The sequence below is a fragment of the Lissotriton vulgaris genome, chromosome 11 (assembly GCF_964263255.1).
Source record: "Lissotriton vulgaris chromosome 11, aLisVul1.2, whole genome shotgun sequence".
Classification (NCBI taxonomy): domain Eukaryota; kingdom Metazoa; phylum Chordata; class Amphibia; order Caudata; family Salamandridae; genus Lissotriton; species Lissotriton vulgaris.
In genome coordinates this window covers 186,804,809-186,830,914 of record NC_141699.1, presented here as the reverse complement: position 1 = coordinate 186,830,914, position 26,106 = coordinate 186,804,809, and the positions used below count along the sequence as shown (strand labels likewise).

Genomic DNA, 26,106 nt, shown 5'->3' with positions numbered 1-26,106 from the left:
GTGATTTTAATATGCAAAGTACTTGAATAAAACAAAAATTTGAGTTAATAACAGTGGGATACAAGCCTGTATCCATGAACCCACATATCAAACAGAAAAAACAAAGTAAAAGGCTCAGGCAGTTTGCAGTTGTTTCCATAATTTAATACGCAATAGAAAAAACAAGAATTATGAGAAGGTCACCTTTACACAAATTACATATAAGAATCACTGTGTATAACGTTGACAACTATGTTTTTTTTTTTTTTTAATTCTTTTTATTGAAGTTGTGTTCAGGTTTTATGCAGCATAGATCAAGGAATACTGACAATCGCAACAAAATAAATATTTCCATTTGATTTCAACTTAACAAAACGTCACACCAATTTACTCAAAAAAACATCCCCATATTTGATCGAATTTTCTAATGCCCCCAACTCTTTGAGCATATAACAGTTCGCTTTTCCTAACCCTTTTCATTTTTTCCAGCCATTCCTGTAGCGTCGGGATATAGGTTGAAAGCCAATTCTGCAATAATAAAGATCTAGCCACAGCCATTATAATATATATCAATTTTGCCAGGTGACTTGAAAATGTACAATCAGGATCATAACCAAATAATAACATTGTTGCATTACATGGGACTGATAACATACAGCAAGTTTTTAAAAAACCAATAATTTCTTCCCAGAAATGCTTAATTTTGGGACAAAATACTATAATGTGTGACCAATTGGCTTGTTCGCAATTACATTGTCTGAAACAGGAAGCAGATGCATTATTATACATTTTAGCAATTATTACTGGAGTACGATATAATAGCCACTTGCTAAAAAACAGCATCCGGCGCCAATTGGCACCACGTAGTACACAGAAATTAAACTGATTAATAGTTTTCCATATTTCCGGTGACAGAATGAAATTTTCCTGAGTGTACCATTTACGAATTGCTTTAGCAGTCAACTCTCCCTCCCGACTTTGAATTAGACACTGTTTCCATGCACCGGGTTTCTTCTCCGAATTATTAACAAACAGATCTAAAACAAGAGTAGAAGTATAATTCGAAATGATACCGGGATCTAATTGTGCCAACATAGGATAAATTAAATTAGAATAGGAGCCCATGAGTAAAAAATTGCCAGCAATTTGACCTGCCATCTCGTTAACAGAGAGCCAAGTCCCGCTGGCCAAAAAGTCTGCTTATGTTCTGAACCCGGCCCGGTCCCAATTTTCTATAACAGTGGGATCGATTTTGATCTTTAAAAAGGAAAACACTCCAATTAAAGGAGTTAGTAAATGAAAGGATGGAAGTGAATATCTCTTAATCATTGCATTGCGTCGTTTAAAAAACCAATTTAGAATTTTATACCGCACAAATTTGGGAGATTTCAGAATGAACAAAGGGGATGGAATTTGAATTTCTGAACATATCAGATCAAAAAAAAAATTTATAAAACAACTATGTTGACGGCGTTTCGATCCTTAACTGAAGGATATAGGATCATCATCAGGACTTTTGGATACAGTGCCTGAAAACAATTGTCTGTAATTTGCTGTATATTAGCATGGAAATAAAGAAAAGAAAAGGGGAAGGACACATATAAAGAGGTCAGTCGGGGTTCTTAGCGCAGATAGAGCAAAAATACTGCAGATGTGTATTGCGGCAACATCATAGCCAGTTGGTAAGTTAATTTACGAGTGAAAACAGACGTGATGTCTATGATTTGGGGAAGCTGAGTGAAGTGAGGGTAGCCAAAGGTTCACAATAACCAGACAATGAATTAACTGGAGTGGACAATATGCATGAGACCGTAAAGTAAGAGTGATGCAACGAAGTGATACAAGTGTGGTATATGCTATCAATAGTGCTGCTTCAATTGCGATTAAAAACCGGTGTGTGACCGCTGCGACGTCAAAGCCTAGAAGAGGGGGAATACCTTCAGTGTAGCCCTGTGGGCAAGCACTTATGTGAACGCATCAGGATTGCAAGCGAGGCCCTTGAACCTGTAAGGATAAGAATGTGGTAATTAGGGGGGCGAGTTTGGGCAGTAGTGAAGAGAATAGAGAATACTTTTGGTATTCACAGAAGCCATTTAGTAGCAGTAAAGTTAGGAATCCTAACTTTACTATTACTGAATACCTTTTGTGAATACCAAAAGTCGTAAAGTTAGATTTTTGTCTCAGTTTAGCAGTAGTAAAGTTAGGAGTCCTAACTTTACTGCTACTAAATGCCTTCTGTGAATACCAAAAGTATTAAGTGTAAGATTATATCTCAGATTAGTTCTGTGAATCGGAGCCTAGGAAAAAATGTGAAAAACCCCAATTAGTACTACTTACAATGTTAGAGTACTACTGGAAATGTATGACTAGCATAGTTTACCAGGATTTTTGCCAGGGTACTTTATGAAGCAAGAGAAAGTCTGAAATGTACTCCAATTGTAATAGCAATCATATCGGAGTGGATGTTCTAACCTTTTGCAGCCTCCCTTTGTTAGTCAGGCTCAAAAATCTTAGCCTTTGTTACTATCACAATTATATGACCTTTGCATTACTTGGATCTGGTTGTAATTCACTTAGCATGGAATCTGTCAAAAAAAATCAATTAAATCTCTTTATTGGTAGTTCAATTTTTCTCAGTTACTATTCTTTCAAAACACTAACACAATCCTCAAATGTGAATTCCTCGATCAGCAGTTATCACTGTTTTCCTGCACAATTTCCTGGACAAACTTTAGAAGGAAAGAATAGTTACATTTATTTGTCGAAAGTGACCAATACAACAAAGGAGGATATTTACAAGAAGCTCTCGGAGCCTGACGTTAAGCCAAAATTGCTAACGCCATGCTTTGACAGTTTCAAAACGCAGAGATACTCTGCATTTACAAAAGTGTGGTGCACCCCTACGTTTGCCGTAGTGCTGGCGCTAAATTTAGCTGCCTAGTGCCAATGCAAGCACCCTTGCACCATAGTGCACGGGTGCCTGCGTGGCAGGGGAAGATTGTTCATGTGCAGGAAGATTTCCCTTCCTGCACATAAACAGTCACCAATGGCGTTTTATAACGTCTATATGTTCTGCTGAATGCAGGACATATAGAAGTTGCAAAACGTCAGTTTTTAATGATTGTTTATGTGCAGGAAGGGACACCTTCCTGCACATGAACAATCACTAATGGTGATTTGCTGTTTCTATGTGTGCTGCACAATGCAGCACACATAGGAACAGCAAAAACGAGAAGAAATAAAAACATTTCTCCTCATTGCACCAGGTTTTCCCTGGTCTTATTTTTGGGGCTGGCCCATATTTGGCCACCCGTGTAAACCGGGGGCAGTATCAAAAAGCAATGGGTATTGCAGTGGAACGGTCCCTGCAAAAACCACTGCCCGGCCCTTTGCAGCAGCAGAATGTTGCATTTAGCCATATTAAGTGGTTTAACACCATCTTAGAAATATGGAGCACCACATTGCGCCACAGGGACGTCATTAAAAGTGACATTCCTGTGGTGCAATGCCCTTGTATATATGCCCCGAATTCTGTAAATAAGATGCAATAAACACTTATTCCACCTGTTATTCCTCATTTCCTCATTCTAACCCGAAAACTCAGAAGATGAGGCCAGGCCACATCCTCACTTGGGGCATATGCACTATGCTAAACTGTTTTTTAAATGTAGGTACTTGTAAAGCTCAATTCAGAGTCTCTAGTCACAATATATACCTTAACTGAGTCAGTGTATTCCAGAAGGATAGTCTGAGTCATCTTGGAGTAGCCAGGTCTATTAACTACCTCTAATATTATGAAATAACTCAGAATCAAGCTGTAACCCGGGAAACACCGTTACAAATGAGAGAAAGACTATTCTAATTGAAAAAGTAAAGGTGTATTTTTTTGCAGAAGCATAATCCTGCATTCACACCATTTAATGGGCTATGCATATCATTGGTAATTTCTGTTGTTCTTACACTCATTCATACGTTTCTCTCACAGGAGACTTGGATCAAGCTGAACATGTGTTATGCAAATATTGAAACTGGATGTGTGTCAAGGCTGCATGCGCTGAGAAAGTAACAATCATGGCGTAACTTTAGAAACTGCATTGACAATACATTGAGCAGGTACCTGGCGTGCCTTTTTATACGCGAGGGGATCCCTCACATGCAATTTTCAAAACTCAGATGTGTACAAATGTATAAAACACACAGTTATTGAGAAAATGACATGTTAAGCACTGAAAAAAATATGTAATTTGCCCACCTCTACAAAGACACCACTTACGAGAAAAAAACTATTTTCATAGCATCCCTGGGATCTCTTTTTGAATTGCTTTTCCCCAGGTCTCGGATTCTATGAAGATTTACTCCAGCCCACACTTCTTGACAGCTTTCTGCAGCTGCAGTCACTCTCACCAAGGGCCATCTCATTTGCTTCAAACAAAGAGTATTTCAATCATCCCTGCGGTTCCCCACTAATTGATCCACACATTAAAATCAGGCAATAAAAAAGATAATGAAACATCAATAATAAGCCATGATTCGGCTGGAGGAGTAATGTACATATATCTCAGCGTGTGTAAAAGCCTTGGGTATTTGCACCTTCTTCCAGTCCTTCTGAGGAACTGATGCCTGATTAATAGCTTAACTGTATTTAATTCCCCGGAGAATCATTAAACATAGTATCTGTTTCATTAAACAGATACAGGACAATTCACCTTATGTAATCATATCACATAAAACTTTGCTTTGGACTCCTTCCAGCAGTATCATAAAATTAATGTCATGGAACAAAATACAGATTTTAAAGCCTTTAGCGCAGAAAGCACAGCTGCAGGAGAATGGATTCTGCATTGAAGATCAGAACTATGCACGATTTTATCTGTGTTTTACAACTTCGCTGTTCAGCTCTTTAATTGCGATTTATATAGATAGGTGTATGATATTTTCAGGTGAATAAGAGTGACCGGACTAGGCATTATAATCCATGGTTATTTTCACTTGCCCCACCCACAGGTTGTATGGATCTCCTTGTGTGAACTCCTAAAGCTGTTGCTATTTCGGCACAATATTTTTCGCCTCCAATGGGAGCCAATTGTCCCTTTTACCCCATCCCTCGCGTGTTTCTATTTTACAGAACAAAATCTCACTAATATGAGCCTGGCTTTGTATTAATCGGGATTTCCTGTCTCCACTTGGGAATATTACTTTCTTTTAATGTGTTCATTAGATCTATGAAACTCAAAGTGCTGAGACACTTAATAGAAACGGATAGAGACTTCTCTTCCTCCATGTTCTTGCTTTTCCTTTCAGTGTTGCTCTGTGGAATGACTTAAAATTCTCTGATGCGTACAGTCCAGTGTGCCACATGAAAAATAAATAAAAGTATAAATTCATATCGCCCTAATAAGTAACTATTTCTACAAAAGATATATAAGAAACTGGGTAGTGATACTTAGCTCTGTCTTTCCATAGTTAAAGCATTTTTAGGTTTGCTTATAACTTTGGTGCCGTTTGTCGAGTCTTCCCGAAACCGTTCCAAAAAATGCCCATCCACCTCATCTCCATCCTTGAAATTGAAACAGTAATTTTTGAGATACTAAGTCAAAACAATGTTGTATATTTCATGCCACAGAAGATTTTGCATCCTACCACCCTTCGTTGACGGCATTCCTCCAGAACAATGCAGAGCATCGTATCGCAGCCTCCCAGCTCTTCGGAAAAGCCACTGCGCGATGCAGCCTCAACTTGGGATCTCTCCTAGTGCCACAATCAAGATTTAAGATACTCATGTTCAGCTGGCCTAACTTGGACCCTGTATCTGACCTGTACTCCATCATGGTCGGCATGAACTTGTGACTATGGGCCTGAATTACATCTTGGCGGATGCGTTATTCCGTCACAACGGTGACGGATATCCTGTCCGCTGAAATATAAATCCCATAGAATATATTGGGATTTATATTTTGTCAGAAGGGATAAACGTCACTGTTGTGATGGAGTAACCCGTCCACCAAGATCTAAATTAGATCCTTGGTCCTTGTCCGGTGCAACCCAATGACCACAGTTGGAGCTTTGTGCTTTCAGGCACTATTTTCACCTAAAAGGTAAAAATACATATCTCTTGTTCTACTGTTAGATTTTTTTGTCATTGTGGTGTCTCATAATGTATTCAATTTCACTCTGTTTTTCTTAGTTCTTGTGGGATTTGTCTTGCTTTGTGTTTTCACTTCATTACTGTTTCTATGCTACCTAAATACTTTATACATTGCCTCAAAGTTAACTACAACTGCTTTGGTGCCAAGCTACCAGAGAGTTAAGCACAAGCTGGGTATGCTTGTGTTTCAACCTGACAGAGATTGTGGTTGCTGCTTGAGTAGGGCTTCACCTTCATCCTCCCCCTCAATCAGTAACACAAGTTACAACAATATCAATACTTCCTGTTTGGAAATTTTGGAAAGGCGCTAGTTATAATGGGCACATTGTGTTGGGACAGCGGTATCCAGTGGTATTTGATGCTATTCTTGGGTTGTGTTTTGGTACCCATGGCAGTGTCCTTTCAACCCATTGTCGCTGCTATAATCAAGGCAGTGGAAAGATATGTAAGTAAAGAGGGTTCTAAACCCCCACCCCCAATATTTTCCTATTTTTCCATTCTTACCCCAAACCCTCAGCATCAAATTGGAGGTTCTTAAGGAGCTACGGGTGACACTGCTGTCTAGATTGCAATTTGGTGATGCATGTCAAAAGTGGGTGCATGCTCATTTGAAAGAAAAAGGGAAATTATTTGAAGTTTCTTCAAATTTAGTTGCTCATTTTCTGCATTAAAATCTGCACAAAGTCATACCTTTCAATCACAGATCATGCGAAAGTTCAGTATGACGAGAAACTATCTCCAGTGAGACATTTCTTGCAGCATCATCTGCTATGACAAAAAATTATGAAAAATTTCACATCTACAAAGTTAACACGGTTTTGTGAAATTCATATGATATATAATATGTGCATTATGGAGGTGTACAAAGATTTTTCTCTGATCTAGTAAAAAGTTGAAGACCTTCGTTCTATTTACATGTGAAAACTAAGAATATATTTTTAAGAAGAACTTTGTAGAGTTTACAAATACTCCTTTTACATTTGTGTATGTAAGAAAAGTATAAAACGTATAATGCAATTGTATATAATGTACATTTATGTGCAACCCTTCAAGGGTAGTATCTGATTGTAGTTTTATATGTACTGATAAACAGTGAACTGTCTTTTTTAAAAAGAATATGTGCTGCCCTACCCAGTACTTAATTTGAGCCGGTGGCTTCACAGGCTAGGATGAGCACTTAATTGTCAACATTGGCACCTATGACAGTCTACCACATAGTGGGACTGTTTATCTAATTTAGAAATGAGCACAACAATATTTATTTATTAATTCAATATACATTAAAAATGATATAAATACCTGCCACCCAAGCACTTTTTAGCTCTGTCACACTTGTAGGATTGTAATGGTTAATAGTTGTGTTGGTACTGTTGATGGAGCAAGGTGATGAAACTAAATTTTGTGTACCCTTGTGAAATCATACTCCAATAACAATAATACGAATTAATGAAGCGTCATGCATGTATAACCAACGTAGACTAAGAAATGCACCTACAAAAATACATGTGGGAAATTAATCTTGCTTGTGTTGCAATCATAATTAACTAATTATGTGATTTCGTCATGTTAAAACTAATAAGCAGCTTTTAAATTAATGGAATGCGGCATAATCGTGCTTTTGTTTATGTGTCTTTGTGTAAAAATGCGAAGATAAAGTCAGTATATTGCGCTTAAATGTACCTATTTGCTAGGTAAATATTAATTGGGAAAACCTTAGTAAGGGGGGAGGTAAACAGAAGGGTTAAACGATTTAAATTAATGTTCATTTGTGTTTGTTTCTATGATAGTTCCCAATTCTGAATCGTGAGGCCTAAGAGAAAATGGAGTCACTCGATTATTGTGGCCACAAAAATACTGCGCATGTGCGAGAATTGAATGCGAGCAGCTTGAGCCCGGACTGACTGAGGTTCAAGGTCGAATTAGACTGGAAGTGCAGATGTCTGCCAAGTTATGAGCACAGTGGTACAGAACGTGGGAAATTTGTGGAACGTTGCGAGTAGAGAACCGGACTAGGCTGGACATTGAATAAAACGATAGACCCATTAGAAAAATTGCGAACGGAAGGAAACTTGAGTTTCGATGACAAGATGATGCTCATCAACCCCAAAATTGTCCAATCAGAACTCACATTTAAGTTAAAAGATACACTTTTAGTCAGATAGAGCTAGTTAAAAAGGTATGAAAAGTGCTGATTTTACGGAAGGGAATCGCTTCCTTCCATTTCCTCCTGAGATGCTGCCGGATTGCCGATTTTCCTGAGATGTAAGAAACTGCCTAACTCTGTTTTCTTTTACAGGGAAATGCACTTCATCTGAGAGTTTAGCTAGGGATGTTAGGAGAATAGGTGAATCGTTTGGGAACTATCAGTCTTTTTGTTAATATCCGATCTATTCAAATAATGAAAATGTCTATTCTTGAGTTTTCTTAAGTAAATTATTTAACTGTCCTGAAACTGCATCCTTATATTTTAAATGTTGAGTACTCCTGAAATAAAATAAATAAAGTGAATTATTTTGGACATGCTAAAATTGCTATTAATAAAAATTAGATAAATAGAGAATCAACTGGTCTTGAGTTTTCCTACGCCTAATTTTTACTGGTAGATCCATTGATCTCAATGGAAGTGTGTTTAATAAAATGTCGATTTCATGAAACCATAGTAAAAATATCTAAACTGCAGGTGTAAATAGTATAAATATGCAATTTAGCTTTTAGACACTCCACTATGATACAGTAGCTTTTCCTTTGATTTTCACTGATCCATGAAGTAAAGAGTGAGTGTTTTAAAGTGATTCTCAGTGTTATGGGCCCCACTGTTTGAGAGTATGTTAGAAATTATACTTACAGAGAGAGGTGAAATGTATTTAGAAATTATTTCCGGAGGAGCGCTGCATCACTGTCATTGGCAGCGCTGGGAGCCGTTAATGGGCGGTGCAAGCTGCAGTGGGCACATAAAAACGGCCCCTGAATTATTTTTGTTTTCAAATTCATCTCTGCTTAGTCTTTCACAATATGTTCTATTACAAAGCAGTGCTTTACTATTGCCTTATATCCAGCTGCCAAGGGCTACACCGGTTGTTAAAGACTCTGAACCCAAGCCTATAACGAAAGAGAGAAAGAGCCTTTAACAACCGGTATAGCAAGAGGTGGAATGGCTATAAGACTATTAGGACATTCCACCAACTAAGGGTAGAATGTTCTAAATTAAGAAGGGAGAAATCTGAAGACAAACATCGGAATGTTGGAGCTCTGAGCTTATACTAGCATTCCAATGTTCTACTATAGCCTTATAGCATGCCGTAGCAGGCTAGACTGGCCATTAAAGGCCTCCTTCAACGTTAAAGGCCAAAGGCGATGGCCTTTAGCAAGGGAGCAGGCCTTTAATGGTCAGTATAACCCAGCTATGATGGCCTATAAGGCCATTTTAAAATTCTGCCCCTAAAGGAAAGAATGTCCTAATTATAAAAACAAAGGCATCAGATCTTGAGGGAGTTGAAATCCCGAAAGTTCTTACTCTTCAACTCTTTTGATTTACAGCTGTTCTTGCGATTGTTCAACATCTAACAGCCATGCACAGGGAAACAGCTGTTAGCTGTCGAACAGTCACAGCAAGAGCTGTGAAAGTGGGTTGAAGTCAGCCACCGGTTCTCCCCAGCTTGGCTGAAATGTTACTTTTTTTCGTTCAGCTGAACCGGGGAGACCCAAGAGCTGAGCAGCATTACCACTCCCTCCTTAGAAGGCTACAGTGACTCTGAGTTAGGAAGGGGGAGGTGGAAGGCTTTGAGGTGTTGTGGACCACAGCCTCTGCCTTTCACTTTCCCCTGCCCACTCCATGTATTTTGGAAAGGCAGGGAAAGGGAAAGGCAGCGGCTGTTTATTAGTATGTTGACATTTTGAGAGCAGCGGACCTATACCAGTTCATATAGACAGCTGCTGATCCATTGTCTTCAATGGAGCACTCAACATTCCAATGTTCTAATATAGGCACAAGAACATCATGACTATTGGCACATGTACACAGTAGGAAGTGGTCATAACTCAAATCTGTCCTATCATAGAAATCCCTACCAATTCGTTCAAGGTAGCTTCTTAGTAATTGCAGAAAATATGGTTCCAATGAAATAATTGCTACTTAATACTTTTTCAGAAGTCACCTAATGTTTGTTCTTGTGATGGCATCAGTATTATGTCACATGAAGTCACTTACTGTAATGTCATTAAAGGCCAGATGATGTCACTGCTGTTACCCATAACATTTTGACGAATCGTAAGCCTTGCCGTAAAATGAGCTTGTGACCTGCCGCTCACGTCATGTTTCTGTAGTTTACCTCACTGAGGCCTTCCTGCAGCTTCGAAGTAATGGGGTTGAGAAAGAAATAGATGCAGCACTTGTGACACTTGCACCAACCTCAGAGAGAGAGAGCTGCACTCAGCTCTAACATCTGGGTTTCATTCAGTAGCAACTTTTCTGCATTTTCCACAAATTTACAGATTGCGCTACATTTCATTTCATAAGTCATACGCAAATCCACATTAGCGTTTACTATGACATTTTTTTGATAGATATCTCCACAATATATCATTGCCACAGCGACTTTTCACCAAGGCTTTTATCCTGGTGAGCTATTTTACAGTTACGAGATACTATGGAGAGGGCTGGCGAGTAATCACCGGGGAGCATTCTTTACTGAGTGACCATTAACTAGCAACGCCTTATGATGAGGAGGTCAAAGGTTGTTGTTGGAACAGGGTTTCTGGGCTTTACTCGCAGTGTGATAATGGTTCTGATATATTCTGGGTCACAAAAGTGTAGCGACCTTTTTCAGAGGATGCACTCGATACAGGCTCTGTTCAAATAGCTTCTGCATTCAGCATGTAGGAGAAAGAGAACAGAGACACAGTACTTCAAATGGTGTTTTTTGTCCGCAACACAAAGCCACAAATCTGGCAGCTAGTACTGTTCATTTCAGGTGCAAATAGGCTAAGCTAGCAGGCCTGTGCCGGCTGCACACACCTTCACTGTAGACACATAGCCTCTGCCTTGATAAGCCATTTTACTCCAATACATTTCTGCTGGTTTGATTGACGGTAGGAGTATTTTCAGAAATTAGGAACACCTTAGGTTGATGCTTTTAATTTATTCATTAATTTTAGGATACCATTTTCAGGGTTTGGGCTTTTTACAATGTGCCAAGGAGTATGCACAGACTAATGTGCCAGCTGAAGTGGAGTGTCTTCACTCCTGGTTGCACATTTATGGTTCCTACTTTTTAATATTGTCCAGGAAGGACAAGTTATTTTATAAGTAGTGAAATATGTAGAGTAGGCATTTGGGGCCAGATGTAGGTGGCTAAATACTGGTCGCTAACAGTGAAATTCGGTAAAGTTACCGACTGGTATTTAGCCATTCCTGGTGTAGGTAAGGAATCGATAATAAGGATTCCTCAATACTGATTCCTTATTGGCCTTGCATTTAAGGAATCAATAATACCGATTCCTTACAAGCAATGTAGAAAGCACATAAAAGAGTGCTTTCTGGCCTTAAGGAATCAGTAGTTACCACCAACTTCAAGTTGGTGGTAATTACTGGATTCCTTTAAAAAAGCACATTCTTGCTTTTTTTGAAGTGCCATGTGGCACACATCCATGTCCTTAGGGCATGAATGTGTGCCACATGTGCACACATGCACATTTCAGGGGTGCAACAGGGTGTCCTTGAAATACCTCCGGGTATTACCGATTCGGTTACACCGAATCGGTAATACTGAATGTCTTCACATTCATTCCTATGGGCCTCCAAGCCAATAGGAATGAATGGGTAGGTATTCCATATTACTGAATCGCAATTACCGATTCGGTAATAAGGAATATTAAGGATTCAGTAAAAAAAAACGAATTCTTACCTTCATCTGAAATACCGATTTCTTAATACCAATTCGGTATTAACAATTCGGAATTTCAAAATTACCTACATCGTGCCCTTGGTAAAGTGTGCTTTGCCCCCAAGTCACCTTTTCTTTTGTAAGTGGATTTAGATCTCAGGGTGTTCTTGTTGACGTACACATATTGCTGCTATAATGCACATGCCTATTCTTAGATCTGGGGGTCTCTAGTTGGCAGAGGTAGGTCTCAATGTCCAAATAGGGACCCTTGCTTCTAGTCAGGGTAAGGGGGATACACTCTTTATATAACCCCTGCTCACCACCTTGGTAGCTTGGCATGAGCAGGCAGGCTTATCAAAGGCAATGTGTAAAGGATTTGTTCCAACACTCACAGTAACACAGTGAAAACACCACAAATGTACTCCACACGAGTTTAGAAAAATAAAGTTATTTAATCTTAACTACACAAGACCAAAACGACAAAAATCCAACATACACAGTTCAAGAATATGATTTTAAAAGAGTTCTAGGGTTTGCATCAAAATAATCCACAGTTGCGTCACGTTTAGCCCAAAGTACCTTCAAATGCGACAAAATGTCCAAATGGAAGCTGCAGCGTTGAAAAATAAGCAATGTGTCACTCGTGAGACCTGGGGAGGTGATGTGACAGCCCCGCTGGATGCAGCGGGCGTGTTGCGATGAATCCGGTCTGTACGGGGAGGGAGGCGATACCTTGTATAGATTCTGGTGCGCAGGTTTGGTAGGAAGCGTCTTCCAAAGGCACGATGCGATGATCTTCAGGGCGGCAACAATCTCAGGTGCGGCGTCGATGCGCTGGGCAGTGCAGCATCGATCTTCTCCTCTCACAGCCCCTCGATGCGATGGCTCTTCGACGATGTTCGCAGCGACGTGATGGAGTCCGCAAGCAGGAGGTGCGGCAATCTCACCCAGCGACGACAAGCTCTGCGACAATGTTCGCAGCAACAGTAATCTTCCCGCACTGGGCTGATGCGTTCCGCAAGCAAAGGATGCAATGGCTCTTGCAGCGGCAAGAGGCACTGCGACGATTTCGATCTTCGCGGCAGCGGGAATGTCCTCGCACTGTCAGGGATGTGCTCTGCAAGCGAGCGATGCGAGCGATGCGTGAAAATTTGCCGATTGTCTTAGTTTCTCCTTGTCCATATTTAAAAACCATCCTTTCTAAAAGATGTGTTATTAAATTCTGAGTTCAGGGATACCAGACTTTAATTTTCTTTCTTGCTCCTATGGGACGATATGCAGGTAAACATTATACTCAGCATTCCCCATTATAGCCTATGGGCAAGGTAGCCCTCTCAATAGTGAAAAACGAAAATCGCTGTAATTCACTACAAGAGCATGTCACACACACGAGTACATGCTCTACCTTTCATACGCACTGCACCCTAGTGCCTTCTATAGGGGTACCCAATGTGTACAGAAAGGGAAGGGTTAGGCCTGGCCAGTGTCGACACTGGCCTGGGCAGCATGGCAGTTAGCAACTGCACACAGACACCATTTTAGGGCTACTCATGTGGGTGGCACAACCAGTGCTGCAGGCTCACTAGTAGCATTTGAATCACCAGCCCTGGCACACTCAGTGCACTTTACTAGGGACTTCTTGGTAATACAAATATGCCAATAATGGATAACCAATTACAATAACAATTTACACAGAGAGCATATGCACTTTAGCACTGATCAGCAGTGGTAAAGTTCCCAGAGTCCTATTGCCAACAACCACGGGTCAGGAAAAATAAAGGAAGAAGAAGCAAAAAGTTTGGGGATAACCCTGCAAAAAGGGCCATTTCCAACACCTATTGTTCTTGGGCACAGTAGATATAAGAAGGAAGCCTCTGGCTTCCAGAATGGTACGATTATAAAGACAAATTAGCCAGCTTAGTCAAATCCATAATTATAACTGTTTTAGAAGAATGGAACCAATCCAATTTAAATCAGTTTTTTGTCATTTCTCTACATCTGTTTAGTCCTTTCAGTAGAATATTGTATTTCCGGCTTCAAAGGCTGCAGAGGTTCAGGATGATCAAGGCCACTTTTTAACATCACTTGAATGAAGTGATTCCTTCTTATATGTCCCATCACAGAAGAGCTAAAGTCTTACTTTATATATTTGCCTCTATCTCTAGTATTGTGTCAGGCTATTAAACGCATGCCAGTAGATGTGGATCTGTGACTGGTAGTTTCAAAGAGAGGTAATGCAACGTCATATATCAAAGAATAGGTTACATCTACTGTGAAGAAGGTTACCCTAAAATTGTTATTGATGTAAAGTACAACAGTTTTGACACATTAATCAAGGGAGGATGCTGATCACAACTATAGTAGCACTTTCTAAACTTGTTTTTCGGGTTTTAATGACCTCCTGCTTTTTCCATGGGTTAGAAGGAATTGAGAGATGCTTGTGAGTGGGAGGCTGGAATGGTGACGAATGACAAGTTAGATAGACAATGAGTTAAGGTTTAAGGAAACGTTTAGTTGTTTTGTATAAAATAGTTTTGGGAAATCTCCGCAGTGCCTATATGTTGAGTTAATGGTTACTGTCGAGGGCTTCACAGTTACATATTTCTGGAATTGTGGAGTTCTCTTTTGTGCAGTTTGTTAACCTTGTTAATGCTGTTTGAGTGGACCCATTTTGGGTCTTTTGATGGCTTTGATCTCCTCTGTCTCTAGCAGTGTACTTTTTTGGCTTCCGCCATTAGTCTATGAAAACAGAACTGCAAATTGAAAACCATAGATTCACCTCCTTATTCCACCATATGCTGTTCATGTGGTTATTAACTTCAGCTTTCTCCTTGAAAGGTGATAACTTCTCCAGTATGCTAGATATGATAAGGTCGAGTTTTACAATTACAGACTCTGGGTCCGATTCTGTATTGTTCTCTGGGATTGTTCAAACTGCTTTGATCAGAATGTTGAACTGTACGTTGCTTATGTGTTTGAATTGTCTGATCCGTGTGGGGTACTCTGTGCCATATTTTGGGCGGTACAGCCAATAAACTGTGTGTGATATCTTCAACATGAAAGGTCCATGTTCTTCCTCCCATCATATTGTAACGTGCGCTGATATCCTTCAGGATCCTGTTCGCGCTATATAAAACTTTATAAATAAATACATGGAACAGTTTGTGTGGAATGCAAGACATGTAATGTGGTGAGTGAGAGTTCTCACACTGTGTGTAGACTAGAGAGTGACTGTACAATCTGACATTTTCAACCATAGCTGCAGTGTTGCCAATATGTAAAACATCCTTTATTTACCACTCAGAGGAGGAAACCCCCTTATCCAGAAAATCCAATCAGTGACATCATAAGGATTCTGGGGGCACTGGGCCCAACGTATTTTGGGGGGCCATGTTGGAACAGTTTCAAACTTATGATCCAATTTCAGCTCATTTTGCCCTCTTTGGCCAGGTAACTGACAGCGCACAGACACACTCGTCTAAATTCAAAATGTGTTTACATCTAATATTTAGGGATATTAATGTGTGTTTTCAATATTGTAACACAGCAGCAGCTCATTAACATTACTGCAAATAATCTCTGTGACAAACTCCTATTTCTCATATGTGAGGTCCTGTTTTGATCTAAAACAAAGGTGTTTTCTGGATGTTGCATGAAATATAAACACAACATTTATCTACAAAATCTCTGTAATAGATTCTCACTGATCACCCAAATTAAAAATAAATTTAAGTAAAATGGTATTTAAAACAATCAGTTTAAGAATTATTCAAGGTCATTAGGGCAAGAGTCTTTGCATAACGAAGCTTGCCCTATCAGGTGGCCCCATGAAGGCTGGGGTCATGCACCCAAGCCCACTTTGCCCATGCCTTAAAACGTCTCTGAATCCGATTACAATGTAGTACAACAAAAACATGTGCTCACATTCACCATGTCATCAGTGTCTGTGTGGGTATGCTTTGTGTATGTGTGTCATGCTTGCAAATGTGATTCTGGTCTGGCATCCTGGAGGTTATTGTTGCCTTAAGGGCAAGAGGAGTAATAGATTATGGATAGGGAGGGTTACCCAGGGTAAAAGTCAGTCCCTGATATGCTTTATGTCATTCTAAGCGTATGCGGTGTATTCCCAGCAAAATGTTGGAACTGATATTTGAGGTAAGTCTTGTCATGAGACCTTGTACTTGTTTACACGTACTGGTACAATGCTGACCCTTGTATACTGGAGGTGGTTTTTTGAGGTACCCATAACTATGAGTGGAGTGTCCATGACTCTGGATTATTGTATGTAATCCTTGGCATAATGGGTGCACCCACGAAAAAATGCTGACTTTGGCATAATAGAAGTCATTTTTTACTTATGGCATTACAAAAAAAGGGATCTACTTCTAGGAAAGACTGTTCTTCCCTGGCACACCATGAAAGTACTGACATATTTCATGAAAGGTCTTTCAGGGACTTTGGCATTGAAGCAAATTTAACCCAAGGTTTTTTTTAATTCTCTGGAGAGGTGCCCATTCTCCCCGCAACCAACTACAAGAAGTCTGTTTGCTCATTTTGCTCGCTGGAATTCGGTCAAATTATCACACCTCACCTCTTACAAAGATTTTTAGCTGCCACTGATTGGCACAATTGGCAGGGTTCAGAGGGGGCAGTGTAAGACTAAAGTAGGCACTGTCTGCAGAAAGGACAGGAGCAAGGATTTGGCCATGAAGTAACAGCATTATCTAATCTTAAAATGCACATACTTGCTTGCATTTCAAAAGTGGCTAAGCTTGTTGCTCTCTTCTCCTACCTGTAAATGTTTCTGATTTACAGTCAGAAGCAGGCAATGCAGTCCAGGCTGTTCCAATAACTCTCTGAATCAGTCTCCCATGGCTGAAAGGAGCTGATTGTATGTGGGCTGCTGCTGTAAGAGAGATCGAACTGAGACAGTGGGTTGGTGCGAGAGGAAGGGTGGGCAAGAGGCTGCTGGGGCTTCAGCAACTGGCTCGGTCACCGGCACAGTGTGATGAGAAGGCAGAACAAACTGCTTCTTCTGCACAGTGTAAATACAAATGTGGAAGGAAAAAAAAACATACACAGACGCCTTTGCTGCATTTCAATGAAGACCACGACCATTTTGAATGAGGGAGCATCCTTACTGGGTAGCTCTATTCACCAATCCGATTAGCCTATCAACAGTGGCGTCACTAGGGTTGGTGTCACCCGGTGCGGGTAACTCATGGTGTCACCCCCTCACAACTTACCGGATGGACCATCTCCCCTCTGCCTGCACCATTTCACCCCCGCCCGCACCATCTCTCCCTCTGTCCGCACCATCTCTCCCCTCTGCCTGCACCATCTCTCCCCTCTGCCTGCACCATCTCCCCTCTGCCTGCACCATCTCTCCCCTCTGCCTGCACCATCTCTCCCCTCTGCCTGCACCATCTCTCCCCTCTGCCTGCACCATCTCCCACTCTGCCTGCACCTTCTCCCCCTCTGCCTGCACCATCTCCCCTCTGCCTGCACCATCTCCCCTCTGCCAGCAAAATCTCTTCCTCTGTCTGCACCATCTCTTCCTCTGTCTGCACCATCTCTTCCTCTGCCTGCACCATCTCACCCCTTGCCTGCACCATCTCTACCTCTGTCTGCACCATCTCTGCCTGCACCATCTCTCCCCTCTGCCTGCACCATCACCCCTCCGCCTGCACCAAATCACCCCCTGCCTGCTGCCTGCTCCATCTCACCCTCTTGCTGCACAATCTCCCCTCTGCCTGCACCATCTCACCCCCTGCCTGCACCATATCTCCCTCTGTCCGCACCATCTCTCCCCTCTGCCTGCACCATCTCATCCCTCTGTCTGCACCATCTCTCCTCTGCCTGCACCATCTCCCCTCTGCCTGAACCATCTCCCCCTCTGCCTGCACCATCTCCCCATTGCCTGCACCATCTCCCCTCTGCCTGCACCATCTCTCCCTCTGCCTGCACCACCTCCCCTCCGCCTGCACCATCTCTTCCTCTGTCGGCACCATCTCCCCTGCGCCTGCACCATCTCACCCCCTGCCTGCATCATCTCTCCCTCTGCCTGCACCATCTGACCCTCTTCCTGCACCATCTCCCCTCCGCCTGCAACATCTCACCCTCTGCCTGCACCATCTCCCTATCTGCCTGCACCATCCCGCCCCCTCCGCCTGCACCATCCCTCCCCCTCCGCCTGCACCATCCCTCCCCCTCCGTCTGCAGCCCCCTCCCCCGCCTGCTGGTCTTTTAACCCTTTCCTCGTCGCCTTCTCCACCCAGGGTTCCTCCTGATGATAAAGCAAAGCATAGCTGCCAAGGTTTTAGTTTGCTACGTGTGACATTTTCATATTTTTAGTGTACTTATGAGTGACATTACCACAAATAGGTGTGACACCTTTCACAAGCAAAATCAATGAAGACGAGGGAAACACAAATATCATAAATAACACCTATATGAGCAATGAAAAACTCGTAAGTTTGCTGCAAAGCACCACAAATGGAAGGGCAATAACGTAGTGCCCTTCACGACTAGGCCGCCCTAACAATCATGTGTGAGGCTCCAACAAACTCTTACCCAAAGCAGAAGAGGTCCACGGCCCAGTCAGCGCGCTGCTATGTTCCAGGCACCGGTGTAGCCGGCGGGGCACCGATGTAGCCAGCGGCCCAGGTGAGTTGCCTTAATGAGCCAAAAAAATGGAGTGGACTTACAGGCGTCGCTTCAGATAGCCCCGGTCTGCTTATTTATTCCAGGGACAAGGGTGCGAGGCGCGCACACATGCATGCACAAGAGCCATTGCTAACGTCGCATGATTTAAATAAAGTGCGTTACAGCGAGCCGCGCTACATAACGCACATTTTACCTGCAGTAGCCACAGGGGGTGAACGGCAGACGGGAAATGCGGTTTAAGGCCGGGCCGCCCCACGCTTACATAGTGAGTCCTTCAGGCCTCAACTATCCATTGGACTCCCTCAGCCCGCTGCATTCAAGGCTCAGCTGCAGTACTGTAGCGTGTGCCTAAGCTCCAGCCGCGGTCGCGTTGATTCTATCACCGCGGCCTTCACAGTTGCAATTGCCCAGCCAGGCTTCCAGTTCCAAACCTGTAGCCTCACTCTCGCCACCGCAGGAAGCGGCAGCGTAAGATTACGTAACGTCCTGCAAAGCGAAAACAGCAATTGGGCACGGCCTCTACTGACACAGATCACTGTCAGAAAATTAGGCCGCGTCCAGGAATACTTTATACAAGCAGGGCAGAGGCAAGGCTGCAGAGCTGTCACTGTGTTACATGCGCAGCATAACCAGATGGTGTCACCCCATGTGAGGGTGTCACCCGGTGCGGTCCGCACCCTCCGCACCCCCCTAGTGACGCCACTGCCTATCAATAAAAACTCACGCTGTAATTAATGCACACAGTGAGCATGTCATGACGTTGAAGCAAAATCATTGGCCAAAACTATTACATCATAGTAGAGGAGACCTTCCATTGCAAACTGTCACATAAATACGTATTTTTAGGTGACTAAACTCCCCTCAGGACCAAGAGGAGTATGACAAGCACTATTTCTCAATGGACGCACACTCCTTATGCCAAATAAAATTCTGTACTCAAAGTAACCAACATGTGGGAGTAACCAAAGCCCCTCTCTCAGGTGTGCTTCTCTAAGTTCTTTATCTCAATCTTGCAGTTTTCTTTTCGTCTTTGCTTTCTCCCTTTGTTACCATTTTTCCATCTTTCTTTTCCCCCTTTTGTGTTTTTCTCTCTTTTGTTCTGGAACACAGTCTAATGAGGAAAAATAAGTGCCGGACACCCAAAATGATTGCAAGTGAGTTCCACCTGCAAACACCAGCTCATTTGAAGCACTGCCGCTAAGCCTAATATTTACATGAAGGCAGCTCCCCATGAATATTTTGCAACTTCCCATCAGTTAAATTAAAATTGTACCTTCAGTTGACAATGGGTCAGAGGGAATTCAAAAGCAAATTGTCCTGCCCCAAAATGAATCAGTGAATTGCCAAAGAGGGTGTTGTTTGGAGATTACGCGCTTTGGATTTAAATCCATTCAAGCAGTGTTTTGGTGTCAATGCACTCAATCGGCCTAGGAACAGTGTCCAATCTTCAACAACATGTTTGTTATAATATCAGGTTTGTCCAATTTGTTTAAATTGCACAGTTACTTCTTTTTCTCATATTGGCTATGAAGATACCTCCGACCCCATTTCTGGAAATCCTTGTTCTACCCTATTACCGGAAGTGTTAGACGCCCCTGAAGTTTGGGTCTACATGCGCCCCCTGATGTCAGTCCAGGGCCATCATGTCCATTTCCTGTATAAGCTCTTTCTCTACCAATATCGGACCAATAATTAGAATTAATGTCACTTCTGCTGATTCTTTCATCTTCAAGATAGTTTTAAGTCTGCATTTACCTTGTGCCGTTGGTTTCAACACATGCCATTACCTGAAAAACCATGGTATCAGAATCATGGAAAGGTAAAGGATGCATTTGAAGTACAATTTGATAGCAAAAGATTCGGAAAAGTAAACATTTATTTTTGTCATTCACTGACATAGACCCATACTACATACACCTTCCGTTGTAAAAGTAAAGATACATATCTGAGGTAATATGCATTTTTGAGCATTTAACAGAATCAACACCACACATGCGCTTTCTGTAACCATTAAAAGCTTCCTTATAGTTAACAAAGCCTGGTTGCCGAATGGTTTGAAACTTTTCAAAATGGAGTCATTTAAACAATGTACATCCATCAGCATATCTTTCGATTTAGCCCCAGCCTATGTGGGATTGAACCTCTTGGACCTCTTTGCCACGGGGGTATCTAGAAAGAAACATCTAATTTTGCCTGAAACATAATCCAATGTATCCATCTGGCTATTGTAGGGGAGGACACCCTCTTGTGGTGTTTGTACTAGAATGACGGCTGAGTGGCTGGACGACATGTTATTTGGCTTGCTCTTATTCATAAGAGATAAGGCTGAGTGATCTGCACCCATGGTTTGGTATTTGACCACACAATACCAAGTAAGTTGAAGGGTCTGAGGGAAATTAACAGACCGCTGCGGATAAGCCCCCCTATCATATACAGCAATACCACAGGGACCCGAGGATTCTGTGGTATTGCTGTATTTGGTATTTGACCTACAGGGGCCCTATTATGAATAGGGCACCCTTTCCCTTTTCTACCACAACGCACCTTCAAACAGGTGCACTGCACGCAAACCGGGAATGTGCCCCCTATTAGAGTGAATGAACTGCCCCCAGGGCAGCCGTGAACTACTGCTGCTCTCAGGGCAGGGCATTCAAGTGAAACCCGGAGCGGCTCCTTCAAGCCGCTCTATGTATCACTGAGCAGGCAGCACCTGCCTACCCTTTAAAGAGGGGAGAGAGATCCCCTTGCAGGTGGGTGCAGCAAGTGTCTGCACTCACATGCAAGGGGATGTCTGGTGGGTCCATAGAGCCCCATTGGCCCTCTCCAGAGGGCTGCCATCCGGGGCCGCGGGGACAGTGCTCCACAAAAAGGTGACCCCTTCTGTGCGCCTCCTGACAGCTCCTTTACATCTGTGCCCCATCCATAATATACAGAAACCACAATAGTTCCGGGAAATAATATTCATATATAGCATAGAAAAAGAATGAAGCTAAGAAATGATGGCCAACACTGGATTTTCAAAGAAGTTAAGATAATTATTGTTTGAAATGGGATTTCTGGTTGGCTAAGGCTTGCGCCAAAGCCAGGCATAAACCACCACTCTAGTCAGGGCAAGGGAGTTACACACCAAAGATAACCCCTGCTCACCCCCTTGGTAGCTTGGCACAAGCAGTCTGGCTTATCCCGGAGGCAATGTGTAAAGCATTTGCCCACGCACACAGCAACAACATCCCAGGCACACTACAAAAGGAACTCCACACAAGGTTATATAAAAATAGCCTTTGTATTCTCATAACACATTAGAATAGTACACACATAGCATACTCTTTACCGATCGGTAATTTTACCAAATCTGTAAAATTTACTGAATCAGTAAATTTACCGATTTCGTAATTTTACCGATTCGGTAAAATTACTGATTCGGTAAATTTACCGAATCAGTATGTTTTTGCTACCCCTACATACCAATGTCCAAATACCGGTCGGAAACGGCCGAAAATCAGTATTTTCGGCCGTTTCCGACTGGTATTTGGATACCTACATCTGGCCCAAAGACATTTGCATAATCTGGGGCGGGGATTTTAATTCTGGACCTTGTCTACACACAGCAAGAGATGTCTGTGGTTTAGCAATAGATGATGAGAAGGACATGTCTCATTTCCTGCATTCTGCCACTAGCAATTATTTTAATCTGCTTAAATATACTATGGATTTTGGTTTTGCAAACAATTTATGTTTACCTCCAATTCCGTTTAGCAGTACTTTTAATGGTCGGGCCTGTATTCAGTTTTAGACCATATTTTAGTACCAAATAGATATATGGATAGAATACGCCATTTTAAAATACATCCTGTCGCTTTCAGCGACCATTATCCCATTAGCTCCACTTTTTTGTCCTCTTTGAGTCATCTTTTAGAACCAATTCCTGGAGAAAACAACTTCACCATCTTGGGTGATTTTAATTTTCACCTAGAGAGGAAGGAAGATCCTGACACTCACTCCCTCCTCACTGAAATCAATGCAGCAGGTCTCATTCAACTTGTCCACTCTTCTGCACACCTGGCCGGACACACATTAGATGGAATTTTTTCCAATCTTGACTCTTTAACCGTAGAGCACATAATACCACTCACATGGACAGACCACTCTGCTGTCTGCTTCAATATTCTTCCTCTGGCTCCAATCCTCACGAAATCTTGTAAACCTGACACCTTTAAATCCTGGAAAAATATTAATGTTCCCGAATTTAGTAATACATTAGACCCCTTGAAAGAAATTGACACCTCTGACCCAGAAGCCGCGGCAATCTATTATACTACATGTATTAAGACTGCAATCGACACCTCCGTTCCCATAAAAAAAGTTCCTCAACAGACTTTCAAACTTAGCCCCATGGTTTACCGAGGCACTCAGGTTAGAAAAACAAAGTTGTAGACGCCAGGAAAGCAAGTGGCGTAATAAATATGACCCCCATGAGAAAAGCTGCTACAAAGAAAAGCTAAACAATTACAAATTATCAATCATCAATCAGAAAAGCATTTTCTTTAACAATCAAATCGAATCAGCTCAAGACTCAACTAAACAACTCTTTCAGGTTGTATCCCATCTTTCCGGCCATGACAAACCTTCCACTACAGAAGCCTCCCAACCTATGTGCAATGCACTTTCTACTTACTTCCAAGAAAAAGTCTGTGATATCTACTCCAACATCAACAAACTTACTAATGATACACATCAGACCCATACTCATACCACACCCAAATCTACAGTCCCCAATCCCCCCACACCCTCCAATCATCCCAATTTCTCCTTTAATCACACTTCGCCTGAGCTGGTTTACAAACTTATGATGTCCACCAACTCTGGCTCACCCAACGATCCCTGCCCACCTTCAGTTATTAAAATGGTTCCAGAGAGGATCTCAATTGTTCTTGCAGACATCTTCAACGCCATGATTACATCCTGCACTTACCCTACCATATGGAAAAAGACAGTAATCAATCCTCTACTTAAGAAAACTACCTTAGACCCTTCCAAAGTAACTAGCTACCCATAGCATGCATTCCCTACCCATCCAAGATCATTGAAAAAATTATGAATATTCAATTATCTGAATATATAGATACTAACAACTGCTTAGATGCTTCTCAATTTGGATTCAGGAAGGGACAGGGGATGGAGACAGCACTAATAAAAGCCTCAGATGAGATAAGAATGAACCTCGACAAAGGAGGCGCCGCGGTGCTCATATTACTTGACCTGTCCGCAGCTTTTGACACGGTCGATCATTCTACTCTTATCGACCGTGTCGGAAAAGCGGGAATCTCATCTAATGCCGTCTCACTCCTGGCATCCTTTCTGATAGACCGAGAGCAATCGGTCTCTATGGGCACATTCTCCTCTGACTTCTTTTCACTACCTTGTGGAGTCCCTCAGGGATCCTCGCTAAGTCCAACATATTTTAACATTTATGTGGCAGACTTAGCTTGGGCCATTAAAGCTCATCGTCTAGCAGTTACATCGTACGCAGACGATACACAGCTTGTCCTGGCTATTAACAACAATGGAATGGAAGTTGGTAATAACTTCCAAAAAGGAATGCTTGCCATATGTAATTGAATGAACTCAAACTGTCTGAAACTTAACTCGGATAAAACGGAGGTGATGGTGTTTGGAAAATTCATTCCCGCAAGGTCTCCTATCTGGTGGCCGCAAGATCTTGGCCCCCCGCCCAACCCTGTCACCAAGGTTAGAAATCTTGGTGTAATCTTTGACAACAGACTCTCGTATATCCAACAAGCCAACTCTATAGTTTCTGCCTCCTTTTTCACACTTAAAATGATCAAAAAACTCCAACCTTATCTTCCCTTAAACACCATAAATACTTTGATTTCTACCTTACTAATGTCCCGAGTCGACTACTGTAATGCCCTCATGCTTAACGCTCAAGAACAAGTAGTCAACAAACTTCAGCTGGTCCAAAACGCGGCTGCAAGACTCGTCACAGGTACACCAAAATTCAAACCCATTTCAAATACCATTCGTAAACTTCATTGGTTACCGATCAGACAGTGTATCAAATTCAAAGCCCTCTGCATTGCTTTCAAAAGCATTCATGAAAAAGCACCTTCTTTTCTTAAAGAGGCCCTTTGTCCCTATCGACCATCACGCAATCTTAGATCTGCTGATGCAAATCTTCTGAAAGTAATCAAAACTAATAAAGTGACTTGGGGAGACAGATCCTTCGCAGTAGCCGCGGCTAAACTATGGAACGCCTTGCCAGGAGATCTAAAAAACATTCCAACATTACTGTCATTTAGGAAGCAGCTGAAGACGTGGCTGTTTAATCATTAGATCCCTCCACTCTTGGGCCCAACCTTTCAGTTTTTCTGTCAAAGCGCCAAGACACCCTTGGGTAAACGTGTGCTCAGCAAATTGCATAAAATAAATAAATAAATTAGTGTTTTTATTGATCTTCCTGCCAAGGTGCTAACTAGTAAAAGTTTGGCAAATCAACCCGCGGAAGATCTTGCTATCAACAGACTTAATGGTTATAGAGGTAAGTGGGCAGGTGTTGACTCGCTATAACTATTTAAGTTTCTTAGTTGTAGAGATGACTTCTCAGCTTGCCTTGACGAGACTGCCAATAAGTCTGATGTTCTTAGCTCTTTTAGAAACATATCTCAGTCCATACAAAGCAAACTACTATCAAAAGGGAAAAACCGGATAGATGGTAAGAAAGGCTGGTTTGATTCCAAATGCTCTAAAGCACATGCAGCCTTGATATCTGCCTTACACAAGACCACAAAATATACAGAAGCAATAAACAGGGCTAGAGCAGCGTATAAGCTATCCCTCAAAGAGCGTAAGAATACTATAAAATTGGAATTATGGCAAAATCTTAAACAAGCCTCAGATCTGAATGATATGAAAGGCTTTTGGAAGGTGGTGAATGTCCCATTTCTTGCCCCAACCAACCTACCTAGTATCAAAATAACAATAGGGGAGGATCAATAAGTATCCCACTTTTCTAGTCTTAATTGTAACACGACAGTCCCTCAAAATGAAGAGGCTCCTAGTATAAACCCATCAAGCTATCTTCCAATTGAGATTGATTTTAGCAATGACGAGGTGATTTTAGCTATAAATGTGAGCGTGGGAGGCAAAGCACTGGGCCCAGATAGCATCCCTGTGGATTTATTTAAATCTTGTCCCGCGCTATGGGGACCGGTGTTAGCTATGGTCCTAAAGGCTTGCTGTTCCCAGGGATTTACAGCAAATTGGTCAGAGTGCATACAGGTTCTTTTTATAAGAAAGGCAACCGAACTGAGCCGACCTGCTATAGACCAATGTCACTCCTGGACTCCCTTACGAAAGTGGCCAGGCATGTTGTGTTAAATCAATTACAGCTGTGGACTGAGCAAAACTGTATAA

The 26,106-nt window shown here is 42.0% G+C and overlaps 1 protein-coding gene across 1 annotated transcript in view; it reads right to left on the bottom strand.

The window, feature by feature from the left end:
• WSCD2 (WSC domain sialate O sulfotransferase 2) overlaps positions 1-26,106 on the bottom strand; it is a 1,087,922-nt gene that overhangs the window by 62,655 nt on the left and 999,161 nt on the right. The gene's annotated exons all lie outside the window — the stretch shown is intronic.